The sequence below is a fragment of the Palaemon carinicauda genome, chromosome 16 (genome assembly GCF_036898095.1).
Source record: "Palaemon carinicauda isolate YSFRI2023 chromosome 16, ASM3689809v2, whole genome shotgun sequence".
NCBI classification, from domain to species: domain Eukaryota; kingdom Metazoa; phylum Arthropoda; class Malacostraca; order Decapoda; family Palaemonidae; genus Palaemon; species Palaemon carinicauda.
Window position 1 is genome coordinate 128,106,434 of NC_090740.1, and position 19,636 is coordinate 128,126,069.

General features: G+C 43.5%; 1 protein-coding gene across 1 annotated transcript in view; it reads left to right on the plus strand.

Moving 5' to 3' along the window:
• LOC137655869 (WD repeat-containing protein 76-like) overlaps window positions 1-19,636 on the plus strand; it is a 476,385-nt gene that overhangs the window by 70,707 nt on the left and 386,042 nt on the right. The window lies entirely within an intron of this gene.

Sequence of the window (19,636 nt, forward strand, 5' to 3'; positions counted from 1 at the left end):
GGTTCCTTCAGATGAGGACGTTGCTGATCCTCATCCTAATGATAATCCTTTGGACATTTTGTCGGATGTAGAAGAACCTAAGGCTGTTCAACCTTCGATGGATTTTAAGAAAATCATGATGATTTTCAAGGATCTTTTCCCAGATCATTTTGTTGCTGTTGCTCCTCGTTCGCCTCTGTCTGAGTTTGCTCTAGGCTTAGCTGCTACCAAGCCTGCCTTTACTAAGCTAGTGCTTTCTCGCTCTTCTAAGAGGGCTTTACGTCTTCTAGGCGACTGGTTGGATACCAGGAGGAGTTTGGGGAAGACGGCCTTTGCCTTCCCACCTTTTAAGCTAGCTTCTAGATCGAGCGTCTGGTATGACACGGGAGAAGTTCTCGGCTTGGGAGTCCCTGCCTCTGCCCAGGGTGACTTCTCAAGCCTCGTAGACTCTCCCCGTCGCCTGGCCATGAGACGCTCGAAGATTTGTTGGTCCTCCTCGGACCTTGACCATCTACTTAAAGGCGTATACAGGGCCTTTGAAGTTTTTAACTTTCTAGATTGGTCTTTAGGAGCATTAAGTAGGAAGATCTCGTCTGCTGACCAAGATGTATCCTTACTTATTATGTCCTGTATGGACAAAGCCATCCGCGATGGCTCCAATGAGCTTGCCTCCACCTTTACGTCGGGAGTCTTGAAGAAGAGAGAAACCCTTTGCTCTTTCCTTTCAGCAGGAGTTACTCCCTGTCAGAGATCGGAACTGCTCTTTGCTCCCTTATTGGCTGCCTTGTTTCCACAACAGCTGATTAAGGACATAGCTGCTTCGCTTTTGCAGAAGGACACACATGACCTGATGGCTTCCTCTGCTCGCAAGGGAGCTCCTTCTTCATCCTTTGTGGTGAGACCCAGAATCGAGACTCCTGCGTCTAGATTTATCCCGCCATTTCGTGGCAGAGCTCCCAGCAGGGGAGGCTCTCGTGCCGAGGGAAAGAGAGGTAAGAACAGAGGAGCCAAGTCCTCCTGTGGCAGAGTCTGACTGCCTACGGCCTCAGACAGCGGTAGGGGCCAGACTGAATAGCTTCTGGCAGGCCTGGGAGAAGAGGGGTGCAGACCAAGTGTCTGTTCTGTTGCTCAAGGAGGGGTACAAAATACCGTTTGTACGCAGACCTCCTCTAGTAACAGTTCCCATAGACCTCTCTCCCAGGTATCGAGAGGAGTCAAAGAGACAATCCCTACATCACGAAGTGTCTGTTGCTAGAGAAGGGAGCGGGGGTGAAAGTCTCGGACCTTCAATCACCGGGGTTTTACAACCGTCTCTTCCTAGTCCCAAAGCATACAGGAGGTTGGAGGCCAGTGCTAGACGTCAGTGCGCTCAACGTTTTTTTTACGAAAACAAAATTTACGATGGAGACCACGAAGTCCGTCTTAGCAGCGGTCAGAGAGGGAGACTGGATGGTCTCTCTCGACCTGCGAGATGCGTACTTCCACATTCCTATACACCCGGATTCCCAACCGTTTCTGAGGTTTGTTTACAGGAATGTAGTGTACCAGTTTCGAGCACTGTGATTCGGCCTCAGTCCTGCTCCTCTCGTGTTTATGAGGCTCATGAGGAATGTGGCAAAATTCCTTCATCTATCGGGAATTCGAGCCTCCCTGTACTTGGACAACTGGCTTCTCAGAGCATCGTCCAGTCATCGCTGTCTGCAGGATCTACATTGGACGTTGGGTCTGGCCAAGGAGTTGGGACTTTTGGTCAACTTAGAAAAGTCCCAACTGATCCCATCCCAGACGATTCTATATTTGGGGATGGAGATTCGCAGTCTAGTTTTTCGGGCTTTTCCGTCTGCCACCCGAATAGAACAAGCCCTGCTCAAAGTCCAGCTAATGCTGAAAAGAGAACGTTGTTCAGTAAGGAGTTGGATGAGTCTCGTAGGGACTCTGTCATCCCTGGAGCAGTTTGTCTCGCTAGGGAGACTGCACCTTCGGCCTCTCCAGTTCCATTTAGACTCTCACTGGAACAAGGGCAAGACTTTAGAGGCTGTATCAATCCCGGTCTCCGAACCAGTAAAAGCATGCCTGAACTGGTGGGACAGCAACATCAGTCTGAGAGAGGGCCTGTCCCTAGCAGTCAAGAACCCAAACCACGTGTTGTTCTCAGACGCGTCGGATTTGGGTTGGGGTGCGACCCTGGACGGTCGGGAATGCTCGGGTCTGTGGACCTCAGTTCAGAAGAGCATGCACATCAACGGCAAGGAGCTATTAGCAGTCCACTTGGCCTTGATGAATTTCGAGAGCATTCTTCGAAACAAAATGGTAGAGGTCAATTCAGACAACACCACAGCTTTGGCGTACATCTCCAAGCAAGGAGGCACTCACTCCCACACGCTGTACGTGATCGCAAGGGACCTCCTCATATGGTCAAAAAATCGAGGCATCTCCCTGTTGACAAGATTCATCCAGGGGGACTTGAACGTCTTGGCAGACTGTCTCAGTCGGAGAGGTCAGGTGATACCCACGGAATGGACCCTCCACAAGGACGTGTGCAAGAGTCTTTGGGCGACTTTCAACCCACCAAGACCTCTTTGCCACCTCGTTGACCAAAAGGCTCCCAATCTATTGCTCACCAGTCCCAGATCCAGAGGCGATCCACATAGACGCGTTTCTACTGGACTGGTCTCACCTGGACTTGTATGCATTCCCACCATTCAAGATAGTCAACAAGGTACTGCAGAAGTTCGCCTCTCACGAAGGGACAAGGTTGACGTTGGTTGCTCCCCTCTGGCCCGCGAGAGAGTGGTTCACCGAGGTACTTCAATGGCTGGTAGATATTCCAAGGAGTCTTCCTCTAAGGTAGATCTCTTACGTCAGCCCCACGTAAAGGATGTTCATCAAAGCCTCTCCGCGCTTCGTCTGACTGCCTTCAGACTATCGAAAGACTCTCAAGAGCTCGAGGCTTTTCGAAGGAGGCAGCCAGTGCGATTGCGAGAGCTAGGAGAGCTTCTACCATCAAAGTATACCAGTCGAAGTGGGAAGTCTTTCGAGACTGGTGCAAGTCAACATCTGTGTCCTCTTCCAGTACCTCTGTAGCCCAAATCGCAGATTTTCTATTACATCTGAGAAATGTTTGCTCCCTCTCAGCACCCACTATTAAGGGCTACAGGAGCATGTTGGCTTCGGTCTTTCGACATAGAGGCTTAGATCTTTCCAATAATAAAGATCTCCAAGATCTCCTTAAGTCTTTCGAGACCTCTAAGGAACGTCGTATGGCAACTCCTGGATGGAACTTAGACGTGGTCCTAAGGTTCCTGATGTCAGACAGGTTTGAGCCATTACATTCAGCCTCCCTGAAGGATCTCACCCTCAAGACACTTTTCCTAGTGTGCTTGGCTTCGGCTAAAAGGGTCAGTGAGATTCATGCCTTCAGTAAGAACATCGGCTTTTCCACAGATAAAGCCACATGTTCACTTCAGCTTGGTTTCCTGGCCAAAAATGAACTGCCTTCTCGTCCTTGGCCTAAGTCATTTGATATACCTTGCCTGTCAGAGATCGTAGGCAACGAACTTGAAAGAGTACTGTGTCCAGTTAGAGCTCTTAAGTTCTACTTAGCTTGTACTAAGTCCTTACGAGGTGGATCTGAGGCCTTATGGTGCTCAGTTAAGAAGCCATCATTACCTATGTCAAAGAATGCTTTGTCATATTTTATCAGATTTTTAATCCGAGAGGCTCATTCTCACTTGAGTGAAACAGACCGTTGCTTGCTTAAAGTTAAGACACACGAAGTAAGAGCTATAGCAACTTCCGTGGCCTTTAAGCAAAATAGATCTCTGCGAAGTATTATGGACGCGACCTTTTGGAGAAGCAAGTCTGTATTCGCGTCATTTTACTTAAAAGATGTCCAGACTCTTTATGAGGACTGCTACACACTGGGTCCATTCGTTGCAGCGAGTGCAGTAGTGGGTGAGGGTTCTACCACTACATTCCCTTAATTCCAATATCCTTTTAATCTGTCTCTTGAAATGTTTTTAATCTTGTTTTTGGGTTGTACGGAAGGCTAAGAAGCCTTTCGCATCCTGGTTGATTTGGCGGGTGGTCAAATGTCATTTCTTGAGAGCGCCCAGATTAGGGGTTTGATGAGATCCTGTTGTATGGGTTGCCGCCCTTGATACTTCAGCTCCTGGGAGTCTTTCAGCATCCTAAGAGGATGGCTGGGCTTCGTGAGGAAGACAGACTAACAAGGCAGAGTAATCGTCAAAGTCAGCTTCCTTACCAGGTACCTATATATATTTGGGTTTTGTTATGATATAACTGTCAAAAACTCTAAGCATATACACCGTAAACTATATAAATACTGGTCTCTACCCACCACCATGGGTGTGAATCAGCTATTATATATTCACCGGCTTAGTTTAATATTTAAAAATGATATTTTGATTATAAAATAAATTTTTGAATATACTTACCCGGTGAATATATAAATTAAAGGCCCCCCCTTCCTCCCCGATAGAGACCCAGCGGGATGAGAAGAACTGGAGCTGTTTACATGTATATGCGGTATCTGGCCGATAGTTGGCGCTGGTGGGCACACCCGCAACCTTCATGGCGATCGCTCGCGAGTTTTTGTGTTTTTCTGTCGAGCCGTCGGAGACGTCAGCTATTATATATTCACCGGGTAAGTATATTCAAAAATTTATTTTATAATCAAAATATCATGTTTGTATAGTTAGGAAAAATACAAATTATCTACGAATTTGTCATTTTCGGCTTCGAATATCCTCAACCAGGAGGTGGCGAAGTAAGCCATACAGGCGACTTCGTGGCTAGACTTCTGGTTGGGGTCTTAAGGACAACTGATTTGGTCTAAGGATGTCTCGGGAGGCCTCCAGGCAGTCTATGGACACTTTCCTATTGTCTGGTACAGGGCCATCGAGTTTCTCTCCCATCAGGTGGTGAACCTTTGGGCCAACACCATCCTGAAGAGGAGAGATGCCGTCATAGGCAGATTCCATAGACATCTCTCTCAGGCCGAAATGAAATGACTGAGGAATGCATCTTTTGAAGGTAATTCCCTGTTCAACCCCGATGATGTCGAGCGGGTGGCAGAGAGGTGGAGGAAGTCCAGCCAGGACTCTCTCATCCAAAAGGTCTTGACAGCCACACCTTACCCCTCTCAACCACAATGGAAACCACAGCCGAAACTGCAAGCAAAAAGGGCTAGAGACCCAAAACAACAGGGTTCAAAGGGGTCCAAGCAAGCCTTTCATGGTAATAAGTCCTTTTGTGGAGGAAAGGGAAAGAAGGGATCCGGCCGAGGCCGTTCCCACTAGGATAGGCAGTCCTCCCATTTGTTCACCTGTGGGGGGGATGCCTGCAAAGCTGCTGGCAGATGTGGCTTCACCATGGGGCCGAGCCCTGGACGGTCGAGGTGATTCATTCAGGGTATCGCGTCCCGTTCACTCTCTTCCTCCACTGACTCGAGTGCCAGTTCCATCAAACTTCTATGCGAACAGATCCGCACAAGAGTGTGCCCTCAGGGCAGAAGTCCAGACCTTGTTGGAGAAGGGCGCTCTCTAAGAGGTCCTTGACGGGTCCCCAGGCTTTTTCAATCGACTCTTTCTTGTGAGAAAGGCGTCTGGAGGCTGGAGACCAGTAATCGACCTTTCGGATCTGAACAGGTTTGTCGAACAAACCCCGTTCAGAATGGAGACGGCCGACACTGTCAGACAAACGATAAGACCGTAGGACTTCGTGTGCACTCTAGATCTGAAGGACGCATACTTCCAGATCCCAATCCATCTCTCTTCCAGGAAGTATCTAAGATTCATGCACAACCAGAACAGAAGCTTTTCCAGTTCATGGTACTGTGTTTCGGTCTTTTCACAGCACCCCAGGTCTTCTCAAGAATATTCGCCATAGTGTCATCTTAGGCCCACAGATACTTGGTCGACTGGCTGATTCTGGCAGACTCGGATGCGGTCCTTCTCCGCTACCGAGACGAGCTTCTAAGATTTTGCCAGGATCTGGGGATCGTGGTAAACCTCGAGAAGTCTCATCTGCTTCCCTCTCAAGAACTTGTATACCTAGGCATGCACTTAGACACCTTAAGGCACAAAGCTTTCCTATCAGACAAAAGAATTCCGAAGCTGAGGAAGATAGCACAGGTCTTCCTCAAACGAGAAGAGCTCCGGCGCAGAGTTGGCTTCGCCTCCTCTGTCATATATCTTCTCTGACCCGACTGGTCTCCAACAGTCACCTCAGGGTGAGATCTCTCCAGTGCCATCTGAAATCCCAGTGGAATCAGTCCAGCGATTTCAGGGATCATCTGGTCCGCATAGGGCTAGAGGAACTGTCAGATCTTAGATGGTGGCTGGTGGATCTGAACCTCTGTAAAGGGGTCGATCTTCTCGTCTCTCCCCCGGAATGGTTCTTTTTTTGGATGCATCAAAAGAAGGGTAGGGGGCCCACGTGCTGCAACATTACATCTCCGGACAATGGTCTAAATCAGAAAGGTACCAGCACATAAATCTCTTAGAGATGAAGGCAGCCTTTCTGGCCCTCAAACAGTTCCACCAGGTTCTGGAGGAGCACTCCGTGGTGTGATGAGCGACAACACCACGGTAGTAGCTTATCTGAGGAAACAGAGCAGTACCTTTTCGTATTAGCTGTGCCATCTTGCAGTATAGATACTCAAATGGGCAGAAGACAACTTGGTAACTCTTAATCAGCTCGCTTCATTCTGGGCAAGCGGAATGTGCTAGCAGACAAGCTGAGCAGAGCGACACAGATAGTTGGGACTGAGTGGTCTTTGAATCCTCTGATAGCCAACAAAGTCCTGACTTTGTGGGGTTACCGGACTGTGGATCTGTTCACAACGGCCCTGAATTTCAGGCTCCCGTTATACTGCTTCCCAGACCCGGATCCCCAACCTCTTTGGCAAGATTCTTTTCAACAACAGTGGATAAACCTAGACGCTTACGCATTTCCCCCGTTCTGTCTGATAATAAAAGTCCGCAACCAGGTTCGAGCAAGCAACAACTTGTAGATGACTTATAGCTCCGGTATGGCATCATGCAGAATGGTTTCCAGAACTTCTGCAATTCCTCACGGAGGTCCCGAAGCAGCTCCCTCCATGGCACGACCTCCTCAAACAACCACACTCCAATATCTTCCACAAAACCGTACCTTTGCTTTGGTTTCACGCCCGGAGACTGTCCATCACCTTCTCACATAGAGAGGTTTTTTGCAACCAGTTGCAAAAAGAATGGCTGGACACCTCAAGAAACCCACAGAGGCAGTCTACCAGGCAAAGTGGTCAATTTTCTGTTGTTGGTGTCGTGGAGAGGGTATCTCTGCCCTCGATGCCTCTGTTCTTACTATAGCGGAGTTCCTTGTACTGTATACCTTCGGGAAGAAATTCTTCTCTCGGTCTCGACAGTTAAAGGCTGCTGCTCAGCCTTGAGTCTTGCCTCTAGACCGAAAGGAGTAGATATTTCCTCCTGGTTGGTATTTTCTTTGCTCATACGTAAATACGAGCTTACTTGTCCCCAGTCAGAGCTTGGACACCTCCTTAGAATGTGGTTCGGGTCCTTCGTTCCCTGAAGGGCCTCCCTTACGAACCATTACGCCAGGCCTCCAATCGCCACCTCATGTGGAAAACGGTGTTCCTGCTTAAGTTTTTTTAGGCTAAGAGTCGGTGAACTTCATGGTTTATCTGCTGATATCTCCCACTCCAGGAGATGGGGAGAAGTAATCCTCAACTACATCCCTTAATTCGTTGCTGAGACTCAAAATCCGGGTGTACTGGACTCTAGGTTCGGCCCATTCCGGATAGAGTCTTCGTTATGTAACCGAATATCCAGACTCATTGTTATTATGTCCAGTAAGGAGTCTGAGGTGTTACTTGAAAAGAACTGCAGCAGCTCGCCCCTGTGTGCAAGCACTTTTCGTTGGCATGGGGAAGGTCAAGAGGAGGATCACGAAAAATACAATTTTAAACATATAACTTACCCGGTACAGTAGTTATATATATAGCTTACGTCCCTGACGTCACGGCAGAAATTTCAAAACTCTCGCCAATCGCCGATTGGATAGCCAGGTGTACAACCTGCGCGCCCTCCAGTGGAGTACCTGGAACCATTCCATGATTCCTCAGATCTCGGCGACATCGTTGGATATTCTACTCGCTATTTACCTGATTTATTGCAGTTTACTTTGGTGAGGTACAATAATTTGTTTTTGACTCTCGCTTGTTTGGATTTTCTTTTGGATTTTGATATTTTGACCATTGCTTGTTGATCTCTCTTATAAATATTTAAAATAGCCACCCCCCTGAAACTTTTAGAATGTGTGTGAGTGGGTGTAAGACCTGGTTGGCTAGGCCTCTGTTGATCCCCATTCGCTCTGCGTTAAATGTAAAGGTAAAGTATGTGAGTTGGGTGGCTTTCTCGGCTACGGAGATCCTCAGCCAGGAGAAGGTAGCGAAGTGTGCCATGCAGGCAACTTCATGGCTGGACATCTGTTTAGGGTCTCCAGGCATCCTGCTACTATCCGAGGACCTGTCCAAGGAGAGTACCAGGAAGGCCATGGAGACATTTCTACTCTCAGGCACTCGTACCATCGAGTTTCTAGCCCACCAAGTCTCGTACTTGTGGGCTAACACCATCTTGAAGCGTCGAGATGCGGTGTCTGAGAGGTTCCACCGGAAAGTTCCCATCACCGAGATAAGCAGGCTCTGACATTCTTCCATCTTAGGGAGAAATCTGTTTAGCCTAAGGACGTGGAGCAGGCAGCTGAGAGGTGGAGGAAGTCCAACCAGGACTCCCTCCTGCAGATGGCTTTAACATCTAAGCCCTATAAACCTCCAGCAACCCAGCAACCACGTCCTACCAAGACGACGAAACTGGTAACGGCAGCGAAGACAACGGTGTTAAAGCCCTTTCATGTCAAAGACAAGAAAGGCAAAAAGTTCTCCAGGGGAGGGAAAAGTTCTAGGGGGAGTGGCCGAGGCCGCAAACGCTAGGATTGGCAGTCCCCCTGCATGTCCACCAGTAGGGGGATGCCTGCAAAGTTGTGCAAGCAGGTGGCAGATACTCGGGGCTGATTCCTGGACGATTTCCGTAATCAGTCAAGGATATCGCGTCCCATTCATAACATCTCTACCTCCCCTGACAGCGGATACAGTGTCGTTGAGCTCCCTTGCTATGGGATCGGCAAGGGGGCAAGCCCTTCGGGCAGAAGTCGAGACCATGTTGAAGAAGGGCGCTCTCCAAGAGGTCGTCGACGGGTCCCCAGGCTTCTTCAATCGACTCTTTCTTGTAAAGAAGGCATCTGGAGGCTGGAGACCAGTCATCGACCTCTCAGCTGTGAACAGGTTTTCAAGCAGACCCTGTTCAGCATGGAGACGGCAGACACGGTCAGACTTGTAGTGAGACCTCAAGACGTCATGTGTACACTGGATCTGAAGGACGCGTACAGTACTTCCAGATCCCAGTCCATCCGTCTTCAAGGAAGTACTTAAGATTCAGCCTAGACAACAAGGTTTACCAGTTCAAGGTGCTGTGTTTCGGTCTCTCCACAGCACCTCAGGTTTTCACCAGAGTGTTCACCCTGATATCATCGTGGGCACACAGGATCGGCATCCGTCTCCTCTGTTATCTGGACGACTGGCTGATCCTAGCAGACTCGGAGTCAGCCCTTCTTCGACACCGAGAAAAACTTCTGAGACTTTGCCAAGATCTGGGGATCCTGGTAAATCTCGAGAAGTCTTCTCTGCTACCTATTCAAAGACTGGTATATCTAGGCATGATAATAGACACATCTCCACAAAGCCATCCCATTAGACGACAGGATAGCAAGGCTAAGGAGGGTCGCGAGTCCTTTCCTCAGATGAGAGGAACTCCCAGCCCAATCGGGGTTACGTCTCCTCGGTCACCTCTCATCCCTGGCCCGTCTAGTTCCCAACAGTCGCCTCAGAATGAGATCTCTGCAATGGCGACTCAAGTCCCGGTGGAATCAAGGACACGATTCCCCGGTCGTCATGATCCCGATGGGTCCTGCGGAACGGACGGACCTTCAGTGGTGGGTGACAGACAAGAACCTATGAAAGGGAGTGGATCTTCTCGTCTTCCCCCCGGATTTGATGCTGTTTTTGGACGCCTCAAAGAAATGGTGGGGGCCCCACGTTCTGCACCACAGGACCTCAGGCCTGTGGTCAGAATCAGAAAGGTGCCTCCATATAAATCTGCTAGAAATGAAAGCCGTATTCTTGGCTCTTCAACAGTTCCAACAATACCTGGCGGGTCACTCTGTGGTGGTGATGAGCGACAACACCACAGTAGTGGCTTACATCGACAAGCAGGGAGGTACCTTTTCAGAGCAGTTATCCCATCTCGCAGTAGAGATACTGAGATGGACTGAAGTCCACTCGATTCCACTATCGGCTCACTTCATTCCAGGCAAGAGGAATGTGCTCGCCTACAGTCTGAGCAGAGCGTCTCAGATAGTGAGTACCGAGTGGTCGTTGGATCATCTAGTAGCCAACAAAGTCCTGACTTTGTGGGGTTCCCCGACTGTGGATCTGTTCGCTACAGCGTTGAACTTCAAGCTTCCGCTGTACTGCTCCCCAGTCCCGGATCCCAAGGCACTCTGGCAAGATGCCTTTCAGCAATGGTGGGACAACATCAACGTTTACGCCTTTCCCCCGTTCTGTCTGATGAGGAGGGTACTCAACAAGACCAGAATATCGGCCAATCTCTTGATGACCCTAATAGCTCCGCTATGGTATTATGCGGAATGGTTTCCGGACCTTTTGCAACTCCTAACGGAACTTCCGAGAGAACCTCCTCCACGACACGAGCTACTCAAACAACCACTCGCCAACATCTTTCACAAAGGCGTAGCTTCGCTTCGACTTCACGCCTGGAGACTATCCAGCATCTCCTCGCAGAGAGGTTTTTTTCAAGTTGCGAACACAATGTCTGGACACCTGGGAAGGTCATCCGCTGGTTCTACCAGGCAAAGTGGAGAGTTTTCTGTGGTTGGTGTCGTTGAAGGGGTATCTCTCCACTCGATGCCACTATTCCAGCAATAGCGAAGTTCTTCGTGTATTTGTGAGAAGAAATGCTCCTTTCAGTCTTGGCAGTGAAAGGCTATTGCTCAGCCTTATGTCTAGCCTTCAGGCTCAAAGGAATGGACATTTCTTCTTCGCTGGAACTTTCCCTACTCATACAAAGTTATGGACTTACCTGCCCTCAGTCGGAAGTGAGATCTCCTCCACGGTACGTGGTTCGAGTTCTCAGGTTTCTCAAGAGACCTCCCTACGAACCATTACGCCAGGCTTAAGATCGCAACCTGACATGGAAGACGGTGCTCCTACTAGCTTTGGCTCGGCCAAGCGAGTCGGTGAACTTCATGGTCTCTCGTATGACATCGCCCATTCTAGGGGATGGGGGAGGTAACGTTCAGATTCGTCCCTGATAATAGACACCGACCTTCATAAAGTCTTCCCATCAGACAACAGGGTAGTGAAGCTGAGGAAGGTTGCTAGACCATTCCTCATACGAGAACTCCCATCCCAGAGGTGGTTGCGTCTCCTCGGGCCCTATCATCCCTGGCCCGTCTAGTTCCCAATGGCCGCCTCAGGATGCGCTCTCTCCAGTGGTGGCTAACCCCAGACATTCCGATCCCCATGGGACCAGAGGATCAGACGGACCTCGAAAATCTGCTGAAGAGCGTCGAATTTTTCGTCCTTTTCCCGGACTTGATGCTTTTTCAAAAGAAGGGTCAAGGCCCCACATGTTGCACCACACAACCTCAGGCCTTATGGTTATAGTCCGAAAAGTACTGTACCTACACATAAACCTTTTAGAGATGAAGGCTGCCTCCCTGGCCCTTCAACAGTTCCTAGCAGGCCACTCAGTGGTGGGGATGAGTGACAACACCACAGTAGTGCCTTACATCAACACACAATGCGGTACTTTTTCGCAGCCCCTATCCCATATCCCATCTGGCAGTAGAGATCCTGTGATGGGCAGAAGACAACTCGGTGACCCTATCAGCTCTCTTGATTTCCAGCAAAAGGAATGTGTTCGTGGACAATCCGAGCAGAGCGACTCAGATAGTGGGTTCTGAGTGGTCTTTGAATCATGTAGTAGTCAACAAAGTCCTGACTTATGGGGTTCCCCGACTAAGGGCCTGTTCGCAAGTCCCTAAATTTCAGGCTCCCATTGTACTGCTCCTGAGTCCCGGATCCCAAGGCTCTCTTGTAAAGATGCATTCCAACAACTGTGGGACAACATTGACATTTACGCCTTTCCCCGTTCTTTCTTGTGAGAAGAGTATTCAATAAGACCAGAACATCGGTCAACCTCTCAATGACCCTCATAACTCTGCTATGGCATCATGCAGAATGGTTTCAGGACCTTCTGCAGCTCCTGACGAAGCTTCCAAGAGAAGTCCCTCAACGACACGATTTACTCGGACAACCACATGCCAACATTTTCCACAAAGCCGTAGCATCGCTACGACTTCATGCCTGGAAAATATCGAGCACCTCCTCACTCAGAAAGGATTTTCGCAACAAGTTGCAAAGCGGATGGCTGGACACCTGAGATCATCATCAGCTGCAGCCTGCCAGGCGAAGTGGAATGTCTTCTGTGGTTGGTGTCGTGGAAGGGGTATCTCTCCCCTTGATGCCACTGTTCCAGCTATAGGTTACCGCTCAGCTTTGAGTAGTGCCTTTAAGCTGAAAGGAGTAGATATTTCCTCTTCGCTGGAACTTTCTCTTCTCATACGAAGTTATGGACTTACCTGTCCCCAGTCAGAAGTGAGACCACCTCCATGGAACGTGGTTTGAGTCCTTCGGTCCCTGAAGGGCCCTCCCAATGAACCATTACAACAGACAGCAGATCGCCACCTCAGTTTGAAGATGTTGTTCCTACTCGTCTTTGCTTCAGCCAAAAGAGTTAGCAAACTTCATGGTCTCTTGTATGACATCGCCCATTTAAGGGGATGGGGAGAGGTAAGCCTCAGTTTCGTCCCTAAGTTTGTTGCAAAGACTCAAAATCCAGGGGTAGCATATCCTAGATTCGATTCCTTCCAGATAACGAGTCTCCATTCTCTAACCGATGACCCAGATCAACTGTTACTATGTCCAAGTAAGGAGTTTTAGGTATTACCCCAAAAGACATAAGCAGCTCGTCCCTGTACCAGCACTCTTAGTCAGCACGGGGAAGGTCCAGAGGAGGATCACGAAGAACACTATCTCTACCTGGATTTGCAAGGTTATTGACCTAGCATTGAATCTTGGTCCTCCTCCGTCACGTCGACCCAGAGAACATGACGTAAGAGGCATTGCTACGTTCTTGGCATTCAAATGAAACTGCTCTGGAAGCATCAGACGACCTTCACCGCCCACTACCTGCAAGACATAACCAACAGGAGCATGGAAACTTTTTCCATTTGTCCTATGGTGGCTGCACAACAACTGGTTCAACACTACTGGCTTCTTGATGGACAAGTAGCAGGAGGTTGAAGTCATTGATTACCTGGAATTAGTCTTATGAATGATTAAGAAAGACTGGCTCCTTTTCTTCATCCTCCCTTCTCTTGGGGGAAATTAGCACCCAGGGTCCACTGCAAAGCTGATCTCAACCAACTGCAGGTGAACCATTGTTCCCTTGTGTAACCTGCTATTGTGTCAATACTGATGAAGTCCCCATACCCTATCGAGTGGGGTACAGTATTTGGAATGTCTTGGTAACCTTGGAAGATTCCTATGACTCGGAAGAACTCTTACCTTGACAGTTGCGTTGCTAGTATCACGAACACACAGCTTGAGTAGACCGCGGACCATGCATTGTATAGTTTTAGCGAGGTGTAAGGTTTCCACCTGTTATGTGCAAAACACATAAACGGGAATCCCAGTGTCAAACCAAAAAGCCAGATTGGAAAGGACTTTCACCCTTCTATAGGGTAAGCCAACTAAGATAAATAGCTTTGATTTGTATGTAGTGATGGAACAAATTATAAATTTGGAGGTAATTTGTATTTTCCCCAACGATACAAACCTGTAGTTATTTACTGTATAGAGATTGGCCCACCAGCACCAGTCTCCCTGAAAGTCCTACTTCCAAGCAAAGTGAGGCTCACAGCCCAGGTCTGTGAGTGAGAGGGTTAGTTACTACCCACCACACTCCCACCCCACGAACTAACGGATGGTTAGTTAACCCTCGCTAAAAGTCTAATGGCTCGTCTTTCATCTAAAAGTCTAATGGCTCGGCTTTCAGCTTTGCTGAAAGTAATACCCTTGAATAGCTACAGGTTTGCATCGTTTCGAAAAATACAAACTACTTCCAAATTTGTTATTTTCAGCTATTACTGAAATATATTTTATCTCCTTTGTAAAGAGCTCCAGGTTTGTATAGTTAGGAAAAATACAAATTATTCCCAAATTTGTTATTTTGTCCCACAAACTGGAATTTTGTATATAAAAGTAATATTACCTTATCATTATATCTGGAAATCTGGGAAATTGTAAGTCATTGAGGGATTTATGTAATTTACAGTTTTTAGAGTTTTGCTGTTAATTAGCCTTTTCCTTGAGATTCTTACTAATGATAATCCTTTCATTCTACAGATTCACTGGCATCAGACAGGTATGTTCGCCATGATACACGTGAGCCTTGAATTTTAGATTTTTCTTTAGCTAATTTTCTTATTTTAATGAAAACTGTCAAAAATTTGGATTTTCTTGGGTATTATTTTTTGTATTATAGTACAAGTCTTTCTTACGATTCGTTGCTACATATTTGTTCATGTAACCCATTGCACTGCGAAAGTGAGTGTATACTTGAACAGCAACACATAACCTGTGGTAATTTGTTAATCTTGTATCACAGATGACAACATCGTCCATTTGTGATTTGGGAATGGTGTTCTGTAGATAACGTGTTACATAGCTTCTTCTGGAGATTATCACGAAAATCATCTATACAAATGCGTTTATGTTGGCATTGATTTTTTGTAGCGAAGGATGTTGAATCTCTGTCCCTTTTATTTACTAGGAAATGCATGGTCACGCTAATTTATCAAACTTTTTTGGTACCACAAGTGATCTGTATTATGTTTATCCTTGAATATTTAAACCATTATGATCATATGTGTAATATGAATGTTTGCATTGGCCATGTGTGAACTAATTTTTTGGCATTGCAGTCATGTGATTTATAGCTTATAAGAATTTGCATGGTGATATCATTTATAATGTTTTATATTATCATTATTTTTATTGTTCTGTTGTATACTGTAACTGCATTTGATTATGCTAAATATAGTACTGTGTTTACATAATTTTGTAGTATATATAGTTTGCATGGTAGTACAGTAAAGGCTCACTGTATATGATGATACTTTGAAGGCTGTAGTGTAATAAGAAAGAATTTTTGGAAAAATAATTTTGATTTGCTTTTTTGGGAAACTCAAAAACAAGGTCAAGAGCTTTAGAAGACCCAGCATTTAATTTTTTTTTTCTTACAAAATTATGAAAAATCCTATAATTAATTGCATGGTTATCATGATAAATAAAGAATTACCAAACCTCCACACATAACACATTTAACTGTTATTAAATATTATGTCACTTATCATAAATTTGCAAGTTTTATATCAAAATGTGATCCCTCATTTCACAGAAGAAAAGTGTCGAGGAGTTTCTCCTTTTGTTTTTGTTTCACAAGGTTAGGCGCTCGCTAGTTTAGGTGCTTGCTAGGCTAGGTGCTCTTAGGCTAGGTGCTTGCTAGTTGAGGCAATCTTCTATTTCAAGTGATAATTTCATCACTGTGTAGAAACACCTGTAGATACTTTCCTTCTCATGGTGTGGGCTGTTGGAAATTAAGTTGCTTGCTTGGCATGTTGGGTATGTTCACTGATGTTGCTTCCTGATCTTCTGTGAAATGAAATAAGATCATGATATAATTTTGTGCAAACTCATTAGCTTGTCTTTTAACAATTTAAATTGTCAAAAACTAGGGTGATAGTGTTAGAGAGTTAATAGTAGTACTGTACCTAATTTTCTTGTGAACGCAACTTTTCTGATGGCCCCTTATATGTAGGAGAACTTGTATGTGAATGAATAAACTAAGAATTTGAAGATCACAAATTTAACCATTATCTAGTATTTCATGTTAACAAAGCCATATAAATTATGCTTCAATAAATGAGCAAAACGTCCTCGGAACATCCTAAGAAGTTATAACATTTGAAAATATTTGAGAGTACAGTAGTTCACATTACGACTAACAATTCTTGCTCATGATTTTAGAAAAATTTTTTTAGTGCAGATTTTTTAAGGGACTGTTTTTTTTTTAGTAAGTAATTCTTATATGTATTTAGTAATTGAAAGAAAAGCCTTCAAGGTTTCATCCATGGTGAAAACAAAACACATTTTGGATGGCTTCAGTTGGTGAGTGTTAAATATTTTTTTTTTAACATACTGTATTTTTATTTTTCTAACTTTAACAGCATTTTTTTGCATTTGTATGTTTTTTTCAGGAATACTTAAGTTCTTTCAGGGCTCTGAATGTTGTTTCACATTGATATCTTTTTGTTGGTTTACTCTCTTCAAGTTGTAGGGGAATGAAACGCCCCTTAGTTCAGTTGCAATTATCCGATCTTGGTGTCAGTAATTACTGTAGTGGAAAGCTAGCTGTGATATTGAATATTTTTGTCGACACGGAATTTATAATAAACATTTTATGTCTGAATTATTGATAACATTTGCCTTGGTACTGAATGCTTGTAGGTAAATAAAATCCATGCGCTTTGGCTTAGTTGAACAGTTGATGAAACTAGTTTGATGAATGAAGGGCTAAAATTAATGTAATGAACGAAAAGATACAAATATGATAGTCCAGTCGAGTTAAAAAAAAAATATTTGCTGTCCGAGGGTTTTATACAGGGCGTTTAAATCGGTCTATAAAGATAAGCGCACTTAAGCCTAGGAAGGATTGGGTGGGGTAGGGTTGGGTGGCATAGGGTGGACAAAGTTTGGAGAATAGGATCCCAGTTCAAATAGCATTGTGGGGCATGCAGTTTGCTAATAGATATACTGTATAGAGGTCAAGTTATGAAATATTTCTTTAGGTATGCAGATCAGGACTATATGCTATGTTGATTGTTAGGTTAGGTAGCTCCTGCATTCAGGGTTAATTTTTGGTTGTGGCAGCTAACATCAATCAAGTTATGGGCCAGACATGACTTGAAGCCTCATTACAAGACCTGCCTTCCAGTATCCACATCTCCTCTTCTTTACCTGGTAAGTTAAGTTTATATCTCGAGCATTCGTTCTACCAGAAGCAAAGGAAAACTGTTAGTTGTTTCCTGGTTTAAAAAGAATGTGTTATTTTCTCTTTGTAATGTTAGCAATCAAGAATGAAAGGCATAATGTCATTATTGAGCTTGAATTATAAACCACATGAACTTACAGAGGCATAATACTGTATTGTTAATTGTAATTATGATTGTTACTTTCACAGTGTTGATTGATGTTTGATTTCCTATCAATAAAGCATTTTGGAAGTAAAGATGAAAGCAGACTTGATAAACATCATTCATTCAATTCACAGTTTCCTTTGCTTTTGGTAGTGAGGAATGAACTTTGTCTCATTTTTTTTTATTCAAACAAACCTATAGAAATACTTAATAATTAATATTCAGTATTCAGAGATGAAATAATTTTTTTTAATAATTTCATGATAACTTAAATAAGATTAATTAAGATTATTTACAGATCTATAAAAATACCTAATACTTAATATTCAGTATTCAGAGATGAAATAAAGATTTCTATAATTTCATGGTAACCTAGATTTATTACAGACCTATAAAAATACATGATATTCAGTATTCAGAGATGAAATAAAAGTTTCTATAATCTCATGGTAACTTAAGTAATATTAAGGCTATTTTCCTATGCCTCTCAATCTGATAAATATAATTTAACTTTAAAACTATTAAAATTTTTTCTTTCCTTAACAATAACTCTACTTTGTGACTTAGATTTCATACTATTGTTAATCCGTGTCTTCTTGTTGTATTTTAGGGTAAGTGTGATTGGAACATCTTGAAAATTGACTGTTGATATTGCACACCAAAAAACCTGAAATCTCCCCTTGAAAGAAGCTTTATGTAAGTGTTTTATTTTATTTTTATATGTTTTCATTTCATTACCCCACGTTAACGTCATTTTCATCATCTTATGTTTTTACATAGCATTAAGCTCCTATTGATTACCTCTGTATCTGTTCATATGCTTTCATGTTTGCAAAATTTCTCAAAACCGAGCAATTTGTGATGGAATTTTGAATGTAAAGAAGGAGTACAGTACAGGACTATGTTTTGGTTACTTCATCAGTCCCCTGCAGCTCCATAAACTTTTAGGTCATTGAGGTTTCTCCTTGTAATTTAACATTATATGTCCCAGTCAAGTTAATGAGTTTAGCCCCTTGCCCAAGACTTCATCTCGCATTAATAATTTGACCGAACAGGCCCTAGTTCCTTTTACACCTTTTGTGGCCAAGTGTCCCGTATGGGATATATTTTATGTTATCTGTACAAGTCGGATGAATGCAATCTGTGTGATGTACTTCATGCAATAAAGTTTCAGCCAATATGAGCATTTATGAAGTCTACCTAGCCAGTTAGAACGTCCTAGTGTTTGTATTTGAATGGCAAACAGTTATTTTTGTAACTGCAAAATATGATGGTAATGATCATAAGTAATGTTGGTCATAGTTTTTTTTATTCCTCTGGAAATAAGTCCAAATGAGTTAACCCAATCTATAAATACAAGTATCAATGGGGGGGGGGGTTGTTAGGGTGCGGTAGAAGGACTTTGCCTTGGCTCTAGGAGAGTGGATAGTGATATCTGAATCTGGAAGTATGTTCCTATCTCTTTTCTAGTTTTTGATATTGTTGGATGTGAATGACTTAATTTCTTTTAAAATTTGTACTAATTAGTCAACTCCAGTAAGTGAACCAGTGGATAAGAAGGGCAAATTAGTATTATATATATATATATATATATATATATATATATATATATATATATATATATATATATATACTGTATATATATATTATATATATGTATGTATATATATATATACTGTATATATATATATATATATATATATATATATATATATATATATATATATATATATATGTATATATATATGTATATATATATATATATGTATATGTATATATATATATGTATATTTATTTATGTATATGTATATATATATATATGTGTGTGTATATATATGTGTATATTTATATATGTATATGTATATATATATATATATATATATATATATATATATATATATATATATAAATATATACATACACACACACACACACACACATATATATATATATATATATATATATATATATATATATATATATATACACACACACACATATATATATATATATATATATATATATATATATATATATATATATATATATACATATATACATATATATATATATATATATATATATATATATATATATATATATATATATATATATATATATATATACATATATACATATATATATATACATATATACACACACACACACACACAAA